The sequence below is a fragment of the Cherax quadricarinatus genome, chromosome 9, assembly GCF_038502225.1.
Source record: "Cherax quadricarinatus isolate ZL_2023a chromosome 9, ASM3850222v1, whole genome shotgun sequence".
Classification (NCBI taxonomy): domain Eukaryota; kingdom Metazoa; phylum Arthropoda; class Malacostraca; order Decapoda; family Parastacidae; genus Cherax; species Cherax quadricarinatus.
In genome coordinates this window covers 24,065,609-24,084,994 of record NC_091300.1, presented here as the reverse complement: position 1 = coordinate 24,084,994, position 19,386 = coordinate 24,065,609, and the positions used below count along the sequence as shown (strand labels likewise).

The 19,386-nt window shown below is 40.0% G+C and overlaps 1 protein-coding gene across 8 annotated transcripts in view; it reads right to left on the bottom strand.

The window, feature by feature from the left end:
- LOC128686131 (GA-binding protein subunit beta-1) overlaps positions 1-19,386 on the bottom strand; it is a 160,465-nt gene that overhangs the window by 27,387 nt on the left and 113,692 nt on the right. The gene's annotated exons all lie outside the window — the stretch shown is intronic.

Sequence of the window (19,386 nt, the reverse complement as noted above, 5' to 3'; positions counted from 1 at the left end):
ATATTGTGAAGTAGATTAGTCCATTTCAGACCTCCAAACATACACGTACAAACGCACTTACATAATACACTTACATAATTGGTCGCATTCGGAGGTGATCGTTATGCGGGGGTCCACTGTATATTATATATATATATTATATATATATTATATATATATATATATATATATATATATATATATATATATATATATATATATATATATATATATTATATATATATTATATATACAGTGGACCCCCGGTTAACGATATTTTTTCACTCCAGAAGTATGTTCAGGTGCCAGTACTGACCGAATTTGTTCCCATAAGAAATATTGTGAAGTAGATTAGTCCATTTCAGACCCCCAAACATACACGTACAAACGCACTTACATAAATACACTTACATAATTGGTTGCATTCGGAGGTAATCATTATGCGGGGGTCCACTGTGTATATATATATATATATATATATATATATATATATATAGATATATATATATATATATATATATATTATTTTTTTTTTTTTTTTTATTATCACACCGGCCGATTCCCACCAAGGCAGGGTGGCCCGAAAAAGAAAAACTTTCACCATCATTCACTCCATCACTGTCTTGCCAGAAGGGTGCTTTACACTACAGTTTTTAAACTGCAACATTAACACCCCTCCTTCAGAGTGCAGGCACTGTACTTCCCATCTCCAGGACTCAAGTCCGGCCTGCCGGTTTCCCTGAATCCCTTCATAAATGTTACTTTGCTCACACTCCAACAGCATGTCAAGTATTAAAAACCATTTGTCTCCATTCACTCCTATCAAACACGCTCACGCATGCCTGCTGGAAGTCCAAGCCCCTCGCACACAAAACCTCCTTTACCCCCTCCCTCCAACCCTTCCTAGGCCGACCCCTACCCCGCCTTCCTTCCACTACAGACTGATACACTCTTGAAGTCATTCTGTTTCGCTCCATTCTCTCTACATGTCCGAACCACCTCAACAACCCTTCCTCAGCCCTCTGGACAACAGTTTTGGTAATCCCGCACCTCCTCCTAACTTCCAAACTACGAATTCTCTGCATTATATTCACACCACACATTGCCCTCAGACATGACATCTCCACTGCCTCCAGCCTTCTCCTCGCTGCAACATTCATCACCCACGCTTCACACCCATATAAGAGCGTTCGTAAAACTATACTCTCATACATTCCCCTCTTTGCCTCCAAGGACAAAGTTCTTTGTCTCCACAGACTCCTAAGTGCACCACTCACTCTTTTTCCCTCATCAATTCTATGATTCACCTCATCTTTCATAGACCCATCCGCTGACACGTCTACTCCCAAATATCTGAATACGTTCACCTCCTCCATACTCTCTCCCTCCAATCTGATATTCAATCTTTCATCACCTAATCTTTTTGTTATCCTCATAACCTTACTCTTTCCTGTATTCACCTTTAATTTTCTTCTTTTGCACACCCTACCAAATTCATCCACCACTCTCTGCAACTTCTCTTCAGAATCTCCCAAGAGCACAGTGTCATCAGCAAAGAGCAGCTGTGACAACTCCCACTTTGTGTGTGATTCTTTATCTTTTAACTCCACGCCTCTTGCCAAGACCCTCGCATTTACTTCTCTTACAACCCCATCTATAAATATATTAAACAACCACGGTGACATCACACATCCTTGTCTAAGGCCTACTTTTACTGGGAAAAAATTTCCCTCTTTCCTACATACTCTAACTTGAGCCTCACTATCCTCGTAAAAACTCTTCACTGCTTTCAGTAACCTACCTCCTACACCATACACTTGCAACATCTGCCACATTGCCCCCCTATCCACCCCGTCATACGCCTTTTCCAAATCCATAAATGCCACAAAGACCTCTTTAGCCTTATCTAAATACTGTTCACTTATATGTTTCACTGTAAACACCTGGTCCACACACCCCCTACCTTTCCTAAAGCCTCCTTGTTCATCTGCTATCCTATTCTCCGTCTTACTCTTAATTCTTTCAATTATAACTCTACCATACACTTTACCAGGTACACTCAACAGACTTATCCCCCTATAATTTTGCACTCTCTTTTATCCCCTTTGCCTTTATACAAAGGAACTATACATGCTCTCTGCCAATCCCTAGGTACCTTACCCTCTTCCATACATTTATTAAATAATTGCACCAACCACTCCAAAACTATATCCCCACCTGCTTTTAACATTTCTATCTTTATCCCATCAATCCCGGCTGCCTTACCCCCTTTCATTTTACCTACTGCCTCACGAACTTCCCCCACACTCACAACTGGCTCTTCCTCACTCCTACAAGATGTTATTCCTCCTTGCCCTATACACAAAATCACAGCTTCCCTATCTTCATCAACATTTAACAATTCCTCAAAATATTCCCTTCATCTTCCCAATACCTATTTACAGGTTAAGGATTCCTAACTTTATTGGCAAGCTAAGAGCTGTTACCTACATCAGCTCATTTGAAAGCATTTTTATTGTTACGAGACATACAAGTAGGGAACAGGATGAAGTTGGAGCCAACTGTGGGCCAGCATTTTCATTTGATCAACTGACTATCTCGTTGACATCATTATGCTGTACGAATGTGTTCCATACTCGAGTCATCCTGGGTATATATGATCTCAGATGGAGTGATGTTCTGGAGAAGGGTACAGCCAGAGTGAAGTTGCTGCTTTCTGCCAGTCTTGTGGCATAAAACCTTGTTTCATCAATCCCAGCTGCCTTACCCCCTTTCATTTTACCTACTGCCTCACGAACTTCCCCCACACTCACAATTGGCTCTTCCTCACTCCTACAAGATGTTATTCCTCCTTGCCCTATACACGAAATCACAGCTTCCCTATCTTCATCAACATTTAACAATTCCTCAAAATATTCCTTCCATCTTCCCAATACCTCTAACTCTCCATTTAATAACTCTCCTCTCCTATTTTTAACTGACAAATCCATTTGTTCTCTAGGCTTCCTTAACTTGTTAATCTCACTCCAAAACTTTTTCTTATTTTCAACAAAATTTGTTGATAACATCTCACCCACTCTCTCATTTGCTCTCTTTTTACATTGCTTCACCACTCTCTTAACTTCTCTCTTTTTCTCCATATACTCTTCCCTCCTTGCATCACTTCTACTTTGTAAAAACTTCTCATATGCTAACTTTTTCTCCCTTACTACTCTCTTTACATCATCATTCCACCAATCGCTCCTCTTTCCTCCTGCACCCACTTTCCTGTAACCACAAACTTCTGCTGAACACTCTAACACTACATTTTTAAACCTACCCCATACCTCTTCGACCCCATTGCCTATGCTCTCATTAGCCCATCTATCCTCCAATAGCTGTTTATATCTTACCCTAACTGCCTCCTCTTTTAGTTTATAAACCTTCACCTCTCTCTTCCCTGATGCTTCTATTCTCCTTGTATCCCATCTACCTTTTACTCTCAGTGTAGCTACAACTAGAAAGTGATCTGATATATCTGTGGCCCCTCTATAAACATGTACATCCTGAAGTCTACTCAACAGTCTTTTATCTACCAATACATAATCCAACAAACTACTGTCATTTCGCCCTACATCATATCGTGTATACTTATTTATCCTCTTTTTCTTAAAATATGTATTACCTATAACTAAACCCCTTTCTATACAAAGTTCAATCAAAGGGCTCCCATTATCATTTACACCTGGCACCCCAAACTTACCTACCACACCCTCTCTAAAAGTTTCTCCTACTTTAGCATTCAAGTCCCCTACCACAATTACTCTCTCACTTGGTTCAAAGGCTCCTATACATTCACTTAACATCTCCCAAAATCTCTCTCTCTCCTCTGCATTCCTCTCTTCTCCAGGTGCATACACGCTTATTATGACCCACTTCTCGCATCCAACCTTTACTTTAATCCACATAATTCTTGAATTTACACATTCATATTCTCTTTTCTCCTTCCATAACTGATCATTTAACATTACTGCTACCCCTTCCTTTGCTCTAACTCTCTCAGATACTCCAGATTTAATCCCATTTATTTCCCCCCACTGAAACTCTCCTACCCCCTTCAGCTTTGTTTCGCTTAGGGCCAGGACATCCAACTTCTTTTCATTCATAACATCAGCAATCATCTGTTTCTTGTCATCCGCACTACATCCACGCACATTTAAGCAACCCAGTTTTATAAAGTTTTTCTTCTTCTCTTTTTTTAGTAATTGTATACAGGAGAAGGGGTTACTAGCCCATTGCTCCCGGCATTTTAGTCGCCTCATACGACACGCATGGCTTACGGAGGAAAGATTCTTTTCCACTTCCCCATGGACAATAGAAGAAATAAAAAAGAACAAGAGCTATTTAGAAAAAGGAGAAAAACCTAGATGTATGTATATATATATATGCATGTGCGTGTCTGTGAAGTGTGACCAAAGTGTAAGTAGGAGTAGCAAGATATCCCTGTTATCTTAGCGTGTTTATGAGACAGAAAAAGAAACCAGCAATCCTACCATCATGCAAAACAGTTACAGGTTTTTGTTTCACAGTCATCTGGCAGGACGGTAGTACTTCCCTGGGTGGTTGCTGTCTACCAACCTACTACCTACATATATATATATGTATATATATATATATATATATATATATATATATATATATATATACCTGTATATATATATATTTTTTTTTTTTTTTTTTTTTTCAACAAGTCGGCCATCTCCCACCGAGGCAGGGTGACCCAAAAAAGAAAGAAAATCCCCAAAAAGAAAATACTTTCATCATCATTCAACACTTTCACCACACTCGCACATTATCACTGTTTTTGCAGAGGTGCTCAGAATACAACAGTCTAGAAGCATAAACATATAAAGATACACAACATATCCCTCCAAACTGCCAATATCCCAAACCCCTCCTTTAAAGTGCAGGCATTGTACTTCCCATTTCCAGGACTCAAGTCCGACTATATGAAAATAACCGGTTTCCCTGAATCCCTTCACTAAATATTACCCTGCTCACACTCCAACAGATCGTCAGGTCCCAAGTACCATTCGTCTCCATTCACTCCTATCTAACACGCTCACGCACGCTTGCTGGAAGTCCAAGCCCCTTACCCACAAAACCTCCTTTACCCCCTCTCTCCAACCCTTTCGAGGACGACCCCTACCCCGCCTGCCTTCCCCTATAGATTTATATGCTTTCCATGTCATTCTACTGTGATCCATTCTCTCTAAATGACCAAACCACCTCAACAACCCCTCTTCTGCCCTCTGACTAATACTTTTATTAACTCCACACCTTCTCCTAATTTCCACACTCCGAATTTTCTGCATAATATTTACACCACACATTGCCCTTAAACAGGACATCTCCGCTGCCTCCAACCGTCTCCTCGCTGCTGCATTTACCACCCAAGCTTCACACCCATATAAGAGTGTTGGTACTACTATACTTTCATACATTCCCTTCTTTGCCTCCATAGATAACGTTTTTTGACTCCACATATACCTCAACGCACCACTCACCTTTTTTCCCTCATCAATTCTATGATTAACCTCATCCTTCATAAATCCATCCGCCGACACGTCAACTCCCAAGTATCTGAAAACATTCACTTCTTCCATACTCCTCCTCCCCAATTTGATATCCAATTTTTCTTTATCTAAATCATTTGACACCCTCATCACCTTACTCTTTTCTATGTTCACTTTCAACTTTCTACCTTTACACACATTCCCAAACTCATCCACTAACCTTTGCAATTTTTCTTTAGAATCTCCCATAAGCACAGTATCATCAGCAAAAAGTAACTGTGTCAATTCCCATTTTGAATTTGATTCCCCATAATTTAATCCCACCCCTCTCCCAAACACCCTAGCATTTACTTCCTTTACAACCCCATCTATAAATATATTAAACAACCATGGTGACATTACACATCCCTGTCTAAGACCTACTTTTACCGGGAAGTAGTCTCCCTCTCTTCTACACACCCTAACCTGAGCCTCACTATCCTCATAAAAACTCTTTACAGCATTTAATAACTTACCACCTATTCCATATACTTGCAACATCTGCCACATTGCTCCTCTATCCACTCTATCATATGCCTTTTCTAAATCCATAAATGCAATAAAAACTTCCCTATCTTTATCTAAATACTGTTCACATATATGCTTCAATGTAAACACCTGATCTACACATCCCCTACCCACTCTAAAACCTCCTTGCTCATCCGCAATCCTACATTCTGTCTTACCTCTAATTCTTTCAATTATAACCCTACCGTACACTTTTCCTGGTATACTCAGTAAGCTTATTCCTCTATAATTTTTACAGTCTCTTTTGTCCCCTTTCCCTTTATATAAAGGGACTATACATGCTCTCTGCCAATCCCTAGGTACCTTCCCCTCTTTCATACATTTATTAAACAAAAGTACCAACCACTCCAACACTATATCCCCCCCTGCTTTTAACATTTCTGTCATGATCCCATCAGTTCCAGCTGCTTTACCCCCTTTCATTTTACGTAATGCCTCACGTACCTCCCCCACACTTACATTCTGCTCTTCTTCACTCCTAAAAGATGGTATACCTCCCTGACCAGTGCATGAAATTACTGCCTCTGTTTCTTCCTTAACATTTAAAAGTTCCTCAAAATATTCTCGCCATCTACCCAATACCTCCATCTCCCCATCTACTAACTCCCCTACTCTGTTTTTAACTGACAAATCCATATTTTCCCTAGGCTTTCTTAACTTGTTTAACTCACTCCAAAATTTTTTCTTATTTTCATTAAAATTTCTTGACAGTGCCTCTCCCACTCTATCATCTGCTCTCCTTTTGCACTCTCTCACCACTCTCTTTACCTTTCTTTTACTCTCCATATACTCTGCTCTTCTTATAACACTTCTGCTTTGTAAAAACCTCTCATAAGCTACCTTTTTCTCTTTTATCACACCCTTTACTTCATCATTCCACCAATCACTCCTCTTTCCTCCTGCCCCCACCCTCCTATAACCACAAACTTCTGCCCCACATTCTAATACTGCATTTTTAAAACTATTCCAACCCTCTTCAACCCCCCCACTACTCATCTTTGCACTAGCCCACCTTTCTGCCAATAGTCGCTTATATCTCACCCGAACTTCCTCCTCCCTTAGTTTATACACTTTCACCTCCCTCTTACTTGTTGTTGCCACCTTCCTGTTTTCCCATCTACCTCTTACTCTAACTGTAGCTACAACTAAATAATGATCCGATATATCAGTTGCCCCTCTATAAACATGTACATCTTGGAGCCTACCCATCAACCTTTTATCCACCAATACATAATCTAATAAACTACTTTCATTACGTGCTACATCATACCTTGTATATTTATTTATCCTCTTTTTCATAAAATATGTATTACTTATTACCAAATTTCTTTCTACACATAGCTCAATTAAAGGCTCCCCATTTACATTTACCCCTGGTACCCCAAATTTACCTACTACTCCCTCCATAACATTTTTACCCACTTTAGCATTAAAATCCCCAACCACCATTACTCTCACACTTGATTCAAAACTCCCCACGCATTCACTCAACATTTCCCAAAATCTCTCTCTCTCCTCTACACTTCTCTCTTCTCCAGGTGCATACACGCTTATTATAACCCACTTTTCACATCCAATCTTTATTTTACTCCACATAATCCTTGAATTAATACATTTATAGTCCCTCTTTTCCTGCCATAGCTTATCCTTCAACATTATTGCTACTCCTTCTTTAGCTCTAACTCTATTTGAAACCCCTGACCTAATCCCATTTATTCCTCTCCACTGAAACTCTCCCACCCCCTTCAGCTTTGTTTCACTTAAAGCCAGGACATCCAGCTTCTTCTCATTCATAACATCCACAATCATCTCTTTCTTATCATCTGCACAACATCCACGCACATTCAGACTTCCCACTTTGACAATTTTCTTCTTCTTATTCTTTTTAGTAATCTTTACAGGAAAAGGGGTTACTAGCCCATTGTTCCCGGCATTTTAGTTGACTTTTACAACACGCATGGCTTACGGAGGAAAGATTCTTATTCCACTTCCCCATGGATATAAAAGGAAAATTAATAAGACCAAGAACTATTAAGATAAAATCAAAGAAAACTCAGATGAGTGTGTATAAATAAATGTGTACATGTATGTGTAGTGTGACCTAAGTGTAAGTAGACGTAGCAAGACATGCCTGTAATCTTGCATATTTATGAGACAGACAAAAGACATCAGCAATCCTACCATCATGTAAAACAATCACAGGCTTCGTTTTACACTCACTTGGCAGGACGGTAGTACCTCCCTGGGTGGTTGCTGTCTACCAACCTACTATATATATATATATATATATATATATATATATATACAGGAGGGCCCCACTTATACGGCGGGTTAGGTTCCAGGCTACCGCCGTAAAGTGGAACACCCTTTTTTTTCACTTACAAATGCATACAAACACTAGATAACAAGTTTACACTCACATATATTATGTTAGCAATAGAACCAGGCATCAAAAAACAATAAAAAAGTACAATACACACATAGTGCACTCATTACTTACCTTAAAATATTTATAGTCTTAATCTAGGGTGAGACAAGTAGTATTTATTGTAAGAAATCAAGTGTGGTATGTATGGTAGTCAGCCAGGCTACCATACCAGGCCACCCCACCCACACATACTACTCTATGATATTTAAGCATCCCAGAGCGATAAAATGTATATACAGTTCACTCATTACTTACCTTAAAATATAGGGTGAGATGAGTAGTATTTATTGTAAAAAATCAAGTGTGGTATGTATGGTAGTCAGCCAGGCTACCATACCTGGCCAACCCACCCACACATATATTCTATGATATTTAAGCATCCCAGAGCGATAAAATGTATATACAGTTCACTCATTACTTACCTTAAAATATTTGTAGTCTTAATGTAGGGTCAGGAGTAAGTAAATGAGATAAAACGAATAAATGAGAGAGAGAAAGAATGAGTACATGAGAGAGGACAGGCGCAGAGTTATGTAAACAAACCAGGCGAACGTAAATTTTGTAAACAAACGAAGTGTACACGTCTGGTTTGTGTACAAGTTACATTGTGTACAGGTTGTCTCTACATTGATACGGTAGAATAAATAAAGAAGAACACTCCCATTCTCATGTAACATCATTTTAAGAAGAAATGAAGCTCTGAGTGAAGGCAATGGAAATAAGTCACACTGACTTTTTTGGGTTATCCTAGGTTCTCTACACATATGTTGTTATGTATGATAATCTATGTAACTGTATTTGTGTATACCTGAATAAACTTACTTACATACATACAAAAGGAATAATTTTCTACAGTTACCCCCAGTAACACATTTTCTCTTATGTTAGATTAGAGAAAATGTTATTCTTGGCATCACTTGTACAAGTTATCTGGCTACGACATCTCATATTTATGTTTATTTATTCTATTGTAGGGTGTATTTATCATCTTTTTATGTTACGTATCGTGTTTATTATATAATTTTGAAAAAATATCATGGATGGATTAATGAAAATGTGTATATTAACGTAATATACAACATTTAATAAGACTCTGTGATTATTATTATTATTATGTAGGATTGCGGATGAGCAAGGAGGTTTTAGAGTGGGTAGGGGATGTGTAGATCAGGTGTTTACATTGAAGCATATATGTGAACAGTATTTAGATAAAGATAGGGAAGTTTTTATTGCATTTATGGATTTAGAAAAGGCATATGATAGAGTGGATAGAGGAGCAATGTGGCAGATGTTGCAAGTATATGGAATAGGTGGTAAGTTATTAAATGCTGTAAAGAGTTTTTATGAGGATAGTGAGGCTCAGGTTAGGGTGTGTAGAAGAGAGGGAGACTACTTCCCGGTAAAAGTAGGTCTTAGACAGGGATGTGTAATGTCACCATGGTTGTTTAATATATTTATAGATGGGGTTGTAAAGGAAGTAAATGCTAGGGTGTTTGGGAGAGGGGTGGGATTAAATTATGGGGAATCAAATTCAAAATGGGAATTGACACAGTTACTTTTTGCTGATGATACTGTGCTTATGGGAGATTCTAAAGAAAAATTGCAAAGGTTAGTGGATGAGTTTGGGAATGTGTGTAAAGGTAGAAAGTTGAAAGTGAACATAGAAAAGAGTAAGGTGATGAGGGTGTCAAATGATTTAGATAAAGAAAAATTGGATATCAAATTGGGGAGGAGGAGTATGGAAGAAGTGAATGTTTTCAGATACTTGGGAGTTGACGTGTCGGCGGATGGATTTATGAAGGATGAGGTTAATCATAGAATTGATGAGGGAAAAAAGGCGAGTGGTGCGTTGAGGTATATGTGGAGTCAAAAAACGTTATCTATGGAGGCAAAGAAGGGAATGTATGAAAGTATAGTAGTACCAACACTCTTATATGGGTGTGAAGCTTGGGTGGTAAATGCAGCAGCGAGGAGACGGTTGGAGGCAGCGGAGATGTCCTGTTTAAGGGCAATGTGTGGTGTAAATATTATGCAGAAAATTCGGAGTGTGGAAATTAGGAGAAGGTGTGGAGTTAATAAAAGTATTAGTCAGAGGGCAGAAGAGGGGTTGTTGAGGTGGTTTGGTCATTTAGAGAGAATGGATCACAGTAGAATGACATGGAAAGCATATAAATCTATAGGGGAAGGAAGGCGGGGTAGGGGTCGTCCTCGAAAGGGTTGGAGAGAGGGGGTAAAGGAGGTTTTGTGGGTAAGGGGCTTGGACTTCCAGCAAGCGTGCGTGAGCGTGTTAGATAAGAGTGAATGGAGACGAATGGTACTTGGGACCTGACGATCTGTTGGAGTGTGAGCAGGGTAATATTTAGTGAAGGGATTCAGGGAAACCGGTTATTTTCATATAGTCGGACTTGAGTCCTGGAAATGGGAAGTACAATGCCTGCACTTTAAAGGAGGGGTTTGGGATATTGGCAGTTTGGAGGGATATGTTGTGTATCTTTATATGTTTATGCTTCTAGACTGTTGTATTCTGAGCACCTCTGCAAAAACAGTGATAATGTGCGAGTGTGGTGAAAGTGTTGAATGATGATGAAAGTATTTTCTTTTTGGGGATTTTCTTTCTTTTTTTTGGGTCACCCTGCCTCGGTGGGAGACGGCCGACTTGTTGAAAAAAAAAAAAAAAAAATTAGCATTTCTAATATGGCGTCACTTGTGCAAGTCGTCTGCTACCACATCTCATACTTATGTTTATTTATTCTATTGTGGGGTGTATTTATCATCTTTTTATGTTATGTATCGTGTTTATTATATAATTTTGAAAAAATATCATAGATGGATTAATGAAAATGTGTATTTAACGTAATATACGACATTTAAATGAGACGATGATTATTATTATCATTACTAATATGACGTCTGGAGACATAAGACACTCTTACTGATTTTAATGTGTACCTGCATGCCAGCACTGTATGTAAGTTTATTTAAGTACAGGTATACATAAGTATAATTATCAGAGTATATATAAAATATGAAATAACTTTTTAAAACATTTGAAATTTTGGAGTTTCCAGACAAAATGGAGAGACTTAGTGCTTACTGAGCTCACGAAGAATGTAAACAAACGAGGTGGGGTGCAGTGACCGTATTAGAAAGTCAGGTGGGGGGAGCCGTATAGCGAGTTTTGGTCATAATTTGAAATGACCGTATTAGCGGAACGCCGTAAAGTGAAACGCCATAAAGCGGGGCCTTCCTGTATGTATGTATGTATGTATGTATGTATATATATATATATATATACATATATATATGTATACATATATATATATATATATATATATATATATATATATATATATATATATATATATATATATATATATATATACAGTGGACCCCCGGTTAACGATTTTAATCCGTGCAAGAGGGCTCATCGTTATGCGAAATAATCGTTATGCGAATGAATTTTCCCCATAAGAAATAATGGAAATAAAATTAATCCGTGCAAGACGCCCAAAAGTATGAAAAAAATTTTTTTTTACCACATGAAATGTTAATTTTAATACACACAAACTGAAAAAGGCATGCACAATTACATGACACTTACTTTTATTGAAGATCTGGTGATGATTGATGGGATGGGAGGAGGGGAGAGCATTATCTTCTTACTGTTTAGAAGGGGAATCCCCTTCCATTAGGACTTGAGGTAGCAAGTCCTTTTCTGGGGTTACTTCCCTTCTTCTTTTAATGCCACTAGGACCAGCTTGAGAGTCACTGGACCTCTGTCGCACAACAAATCTGTCCATAGAGCTCTGTACCTCCCGTTCCTTCAAGACTTTCCTAAAATGGGCCATAACATTGTCATTGAAATAGTCACAAGCACGGCTTGCAACAGCTGTGTCAGGGTGATTTTCATCTATAAAGGTTTGCAGTTCAACCCACTCTGCACACATTTCCTTAATCTTTGAAGTAGGCACAATGGATTCCACAACTGGCATAGGCTTCTCAGGGTTAGCCCCAAACCCTTCAAAATCTTTCTTAATTTCCATACTAATTCTCACCCTTTTTACCACAGGGTTGGCACTAGAAGCTTTCTTGGGGCCCATGGTCACTTATTTTCCAGAAACAGCACCGAAAATACTGTAATAATACGAAATATTCTGAGTGTATGCTTGGATGTTACCGCGGAGGCTGGCTGGTAAACAATGGGACGGAGCGGCACATGTGAGGCTGGCTGAGGGCACATTGGACGCGTCTCGGACGAAAATCGGTATGCGGGTTTTTAATCGGTATGCGCGGCAAAAATTTTGCGATAAAAGTAATCGTTATGCGGAAAAATCGCTATGCGATGCCATCGTTATGCGGGGGTCCACTGTATATATATTATATATATAGTATATATATATATTATATATAGAGTATATATATATATTATATATAGAGTATATATATATATTATATATAGAGAGAGAGAGAATTTTGTTGCAGCCAGGTTGAAAAATTCAAAAAATTGAAGGATATCCATAATCCTGTGGTATAAGTGGATACAAGCCTGGAGCTACAGGAGGAAGGTTCAGAAGTCCTACCTCAGGGACTTCTGTCCAAAGATCAAGACTGCCCTCTTGGGCTGTGTTGTAAAGTTGCAGCTAAGATAATCCATCACAGGGAAGCACTTCTTGAGCTCCTCAAATCATTAGATAACCTCCAAGCTATTGTAGAAGGTCAGTGCAAGCCTACATCAAGTGACGTAAGCTGCTCAGCTGATGGTGACACTATTGACAAAGACTGGAAGTCCCACACTGAGCTTAACTCAGGGGTAAATAACTGGTGGAATTCTGTCATCACTAAGGTCCCACAGACTGACAGAGTTCAAAACACTACCTTTGGGAATTCTAACACAATTCCTCTGACCACCACAGAGGGAACAAATCCTCTTCCCAGCAACGAGGGAAGCCTTGGATCTGTTAATTCTCCTACACGTGACATCTCTGCTTCAGCCACTGCCAGTCCACTTGACAGTGCACATACCATCTCTGATCCTACACCTGTCAGCACACCTGCCGACACTATTCCAGAATCTGGCAGAAGTGCTTCATCAGCAAGTTCTGAGTCAGGAGTTTCTCCACCAGAGATTGGTGCAGTTAATAATCAGGGAACTATCACTGCACCTGATCACCTACTGCGCCAAAGTACGAACAGCAGGGACACATCTGTCAGAACTGGTAGAGGACGTGGAGGAGGAAGACATCTACAGCCGTCTCACCCTCCACTAACACAGTTCCAGCGGCAGAACCCGAGGACAAATCTGCAAAACACAGGAGGTGCAACAAATCATAGTCCACCCTCCCAGGCACCTAGGCTGTGCTCTCGCTGTCACCGGAAGGGGCACACTGCCAACAACTGCCTGCGAGATACCAGGTGCAATTTCTGCTACAAGAAAAGACATCAGGAGAACCAGTGTCGGAAGAAAAGGAACTTGACAGACAGAACCACCTGTTTAGAGACCTGTTCTCAGAACAAACCAGCAGGATCTCTGAATTGGTGAACACTCTCACGCGTCACCCACTCAGCTACTACTATCCCAGCCCAGCAGGTGGTATTGCGCCTTATACAAGACCACAGACCTACATCCCTGCAGCTGCCTCAGTACCCTACCTCTCTGGCAGAAGGCATAGTCACTTGTCAACCCCTCGGCTATGTTGGATTGTCTGACCACAAGGCTGTTTTTACAACACTTAAGATCCCAACAGAATGAGGTGAGGAGTCCACATGCACAACCTGGCTATGGGAAAGAGGTAATTGGCCAGCCCTTTCCTCTGAGCTCGCCACCACCGATTGGAATGCTCTTCTCCAAGAGGATGTTGACTACCAAGTGAAAGCCTTCACTGGACACATCCTTAATCTACAACAAGAACACATTCCTCACCGGCAATATGTGACGAAGCCTACAGATCAGCCTTGGTTTGGCTTTCGTTGTAGAGAGGCTGCTACTGCTAAGTACAAAGCATGGCGAAGGTATAAGAGGCATCCTACCGCCTATAACAGGAACTTGCACAGGCAAGCCTGTAGGCATATGGGTGATGGTCAAAAGTGGGCCATTGCTAAATGGGAGGTGGACACTAAAAGAAAGCTAGCATCAGGTAGGGTAGGCTCCAAAACCTGGTGGTCCCTGGTCAAGGACAGACAAGGTTATCTGCCTGATGAACTCATTCCACCTCTAAATTGACAGGATGGGACCACCTCTACTAGTAGTCAAGAGAAGGCAGGCCTCTTTGCTGAACACTTTGCTACCAAAATGCAAGTTCCTGATCCAGCAAGGGACCCTCCTTGGCTAGCTGCAAGAACTGTGTCAAAACTGTCAGTGGTGACAATAAGGCAGGAGAAGGTGCATTTCCTTCTTAAATCGCTTGACCAAGAAAAGGCTGTGAGCCCAAGATTGCTGAGAAGATTTGCAGACCAGCTAGCAGCACCTCTAACTTGCATCTTTCAGCACTGCCTAGTACAGTGTAAATGGCCCTCTCTATGGAAAGAGGCAAATGTAGTCCCTGTTCACAAAAAGAAGAGCAGAGCAGAAATCAGCAAGTACAGACCAGTGTCACTCCTGTCAATCACTGGTAAGATGCTTGAGACAATAATCTCAAGACAAATGACAGAGTTTTTTTGACTACCACTCACTACTTTGTGATCGTCAATATGGCTTCAGGAAAGGTTGCTCTGCTGCTGATCTGTTGTTAAACCTCTCCACTAAGTGGCACCAGTCACTGGATGAATCCAAAGTCAGCTGTGTGGTAGCACTGGACATTGCTGGTGCTTTCGGCCGGGTGTGGCACCAGGGCCTCTTAGCAAAACTTCAAGCACTGGGAATTGCAGGCTCTATGCTATGTCTCCTCAGTGATTACCTTCATGGTAGATCTCTAAGTGTAGTTCTCAATGGAACTGAATCAGCAAGACATCCTATTGGGGCAAGTGTTCCACAAGGAAGCGTGCTGGGACCATTGTTATGGAATGTCTACTTCAACGACCTTCTTCATCTCATCCCAGAATCACATGCATATGCAGACGACTGTACACTGACATTCACTTATCCAAGAGAAGAAATGCCAGCTGCTCTAAGATACATCAATCACCAGCGGAGAGCTATATCAGCTTGGGGAAATAGATGGCAAGTAACATTTGCACCTGAGAAAACGCAAATGATGATTGTCTCTAGGCACCATGATGGTAATGCTGGTGCAGTAGTAAGGATGAATGGGAGGGTGTTGGCACCTGGAGAAGTTGATATCCTTGGGGTGAAATTTGACTCCAAACTAACCATGAAGAACCATGTTGTAAATCTTGCAAACAAGGCAGCCAGGAAGCTTACAGCACTTCGCCGTATCTCGCATCTGCTTGACAGTAGGGGTTGCAAGATTCTGTGCAAGGCACAAGTACGCTCACACCTTGAGTATGCTTCACTTTCTTGGTTTGCCTTTTTTCCCCCTCTCATCTGCGACTGCTTGACAGAGTTGAGAACAGAGCAAGATGTCTCATCTCTCACCTGGACCCATCCTGGATAGATCTGTCATTTCAGCAGAGCCTTCAACATAGGAGGGATGTGGGTGGCCTATGTACAAGGCCAATATTGTCAAAGTACCACACTTGGATCCATTTTGAGGACACCGTGAAACAAGCATCTATACCACAAGACGGGCAGAAAGCAGCAACTTCACTCTGGCTGTACCCTTCTCCAGAACATCACTTCATCTGAGATCATATATCCCCAGGATGACTTGAGTATGGAGCACATTCATACAGCATTATGATGTCAATGAGATAAAGTCAGTTGATCAAATGAAAATGCTGGCCCACAGATAGCTCCAACTTCATCCTGTTCCCTACTTGTATGTCTCATAATAAAAATGCTTTCAAATGAGCTGATGTAGGTAACAGTTCTTAGCTTGTCAATTAAATAGCTTGTCAATAAAGATAGGGATCCTTTACCTAATCTTGTCAAACCCTGTGTGTAAAAAAAAGAGAAAGAGAAAGAAAGAGTGAAAGAGAGAGAATATATGTGTATGTGGTGCATATTAGAATTCCTGGAAGCCTAATTAGCTCCTTCACTGTTGGGACCCCTGTAATTAAGAAGGGCTGACAATGTTTGGAATTTAAAAAAAAAAATTCTTCTGAAATGGTAGAAAATCTTTTTCTAAAGGTAATGACTCAAGAAATATGAAATTTGATGGAAAACTTTCGGAATTATGCTGGTGCAAAGTTGGTGGTCTGGGTGCAATTTACACATGTCATTTTGCCCACTTTAGAGTTGTATTTTAAGCCAATTCCACTGCTTAATTCAACCAAATTCTTATCTATTTTACTTGTATGCTTTCTGTTCTACTGAGCACAGGAAACTGCCTATTCAACTATGAGAACTACCCCATAAAGTGCATAGAAGTCAACAATTTGGCCAATTTTACACAAGTTCAAAAAATTCAAATTTAAAAACAGAGCCTAAAATAAGCACTGCAGGTATTCTAGGCACTAAAGCAACATGTCCTCTTTTCATTAATCATGTCCTCAGGTCTCCTATTCGTTAATCATGTCCTCAGGTCTCCTATATTACACTTGCCTTCTATTTTCAATTCACACAAAACATCAAAGCTTTACCCCATTTCTCGGATAGCAAAATATAATCAGGAATAACTAGTCATGGTTTAGGGTGTCCCAATAATTGAAGCAGGCCTAGTAAAAACCCATAAAACAGACCAGGAAAATTGTCAAAAATCTAATATTTCTGCTACTTTGAACCCAGTCTTGAAAACAACCAAAATCACCTCTGTTTCAGCAAGATGTCTTTCATTCTATCGAATTACAAACAGTAACAGCCAATAAAATCATAAGACCATCCTAGAAAACACCTCAAAGTTGCTGTTTTAAACCAAACACAAGGTCAGAGGTTTGCTTTTTCTAACCATGCACCACATGGGGGTAGGATTTTTTTTTTTATACCTGGAGTTTACCTGGAGAGAGTTCCGGGGGTCAACGCCCCCGCGGCACATTCACTGCACAGACCAATTCTCCCATCTAAGCCAAATTTTACTGCTCACATCTTATCTGAACGGAGCTGAACTTCAAAACACAGATCTACATGAGCAACACTGGCATCAATAATGTAGAGCTACATAAGAGACAGTGAAATGGTTGATAAGATATGGGGTGGGAAGGAGAAAAGAACAAACAATAAATCTGGTATTACGTAAATTTATACAATCCACTATATAATGCAGTAGCTTGAATAGACAATCTTTCATGAAACATAACTGTACACAAGTAGTGTAATTTCACTGTAAAAAGCATAACTGGACGTGTTGCATATATCAAACGAGTAAAAGTTACATGGACATACATAATTGTTCAATAGAGTGCAAGGAAATTTTCACAAACTCTAAAAATTGCTTGTCTCACTCTTTCCACATTCTTAAATGCTTGCTGGATGCTTGATTCCCTACCATTTTGACCCTCCCTTACCCCCCTCCCTCCAACCATTCCTGGTATGACTCCCAATAAATAAACAATCCTTTTCATCCTGATAATTTTATCTAGGAGGAAGCTTACTCTTCCTCTCTCTGCAAAATGCATGAACATAACAAAAAGACCTATAAACCCTAATAAATTGTCTACACTTATTTGCTGACTGTATAACACTGTTTTTAGTCAAAACTATAAATCTGGAAACCACCAAAGGGCAAAAAGTACTTCCTTCAGACAGAGCTATTGGTAAACAGCTGATGTCGTGGGGCTGTACCCAACAACAGAACAGCAATAGCAAAGTAAACAATCATTTCAAAAGAAAATAGCAGGATGAACTCTAAAGTGGTAAGATCCAAAATCTGGCAATTTAGGAAGCATTCAGGGTAACTTATTTAAGAACATAAGAAAAAAGGAACACTGCAGAAGTCCTACTGACTCATCCAAAGCAGGTCCATGTCAACCCCCCCATCCCCCAGATTAGCCCAATGACCCACCTAGTCAGGTCACTTCCACTTAAGGAAGGAGCACGGCATCAGATCTAGTAGCATAAGCTAGTCAGGCCCGACTCACTCCCACTCATGTATTTATCTAGCCTATTTTTAAAACTACACAACATTTTAGCCTCTATAACTGTACTCAGGAGTTTGTTCCACTCATCCACAACTCTATTACGAAACCGGTGCTTTCTTATATCCTTCCTGAATCTGAATTTTTCCAACTTGAAACCATTGCTGCGAGTCCTGTCCTGGCTGGAAATTTTCAGCACGCTATTTACATCCCCTTTATTTATTCCTCTTTTCCATTTATACAGCTTGATCATATCCCCCCTAATTCTATGCCTTTCAAGAGAGTGCAGATTCAGGGCCCTCAGTCTATCCTCATGGGGAAGATTTCTGATACAGGAGATCAACTTTGTCATCCTCCTCTGTATGTTTTCCAGTGCATTTATATCCATTCTGTAATATGGTGACCAGAACTGTGCAGCATAATCTAAGTGAGGCCTAACCAAGGATATATAGAGTTGAAGAACAACCTGAGGACTTTTATTATTTATACTTCAAGATATGAAGCCAAGGATTCCGTTAGATTTATTGTGAACACTAATGCACTGTTGTCTTGCTTTCAGATTACAGTGGACCCCTGCATAACGATTTTAATCCGTGCAAGAGGGCTCATTGTTATGCGAAATAATCGGTATGCGAATGAATTTTCCCCATAAGAAATAATGGAAATCAAATTAATCCGTGCAAGACACCCAAAAGTATGAAAAAAAAATTTTTACCACATGAAATATACATTTTCCTACACACAAAGAGAAGGATACATGCACAATAGTAGAGTAGTACATGCACAGTA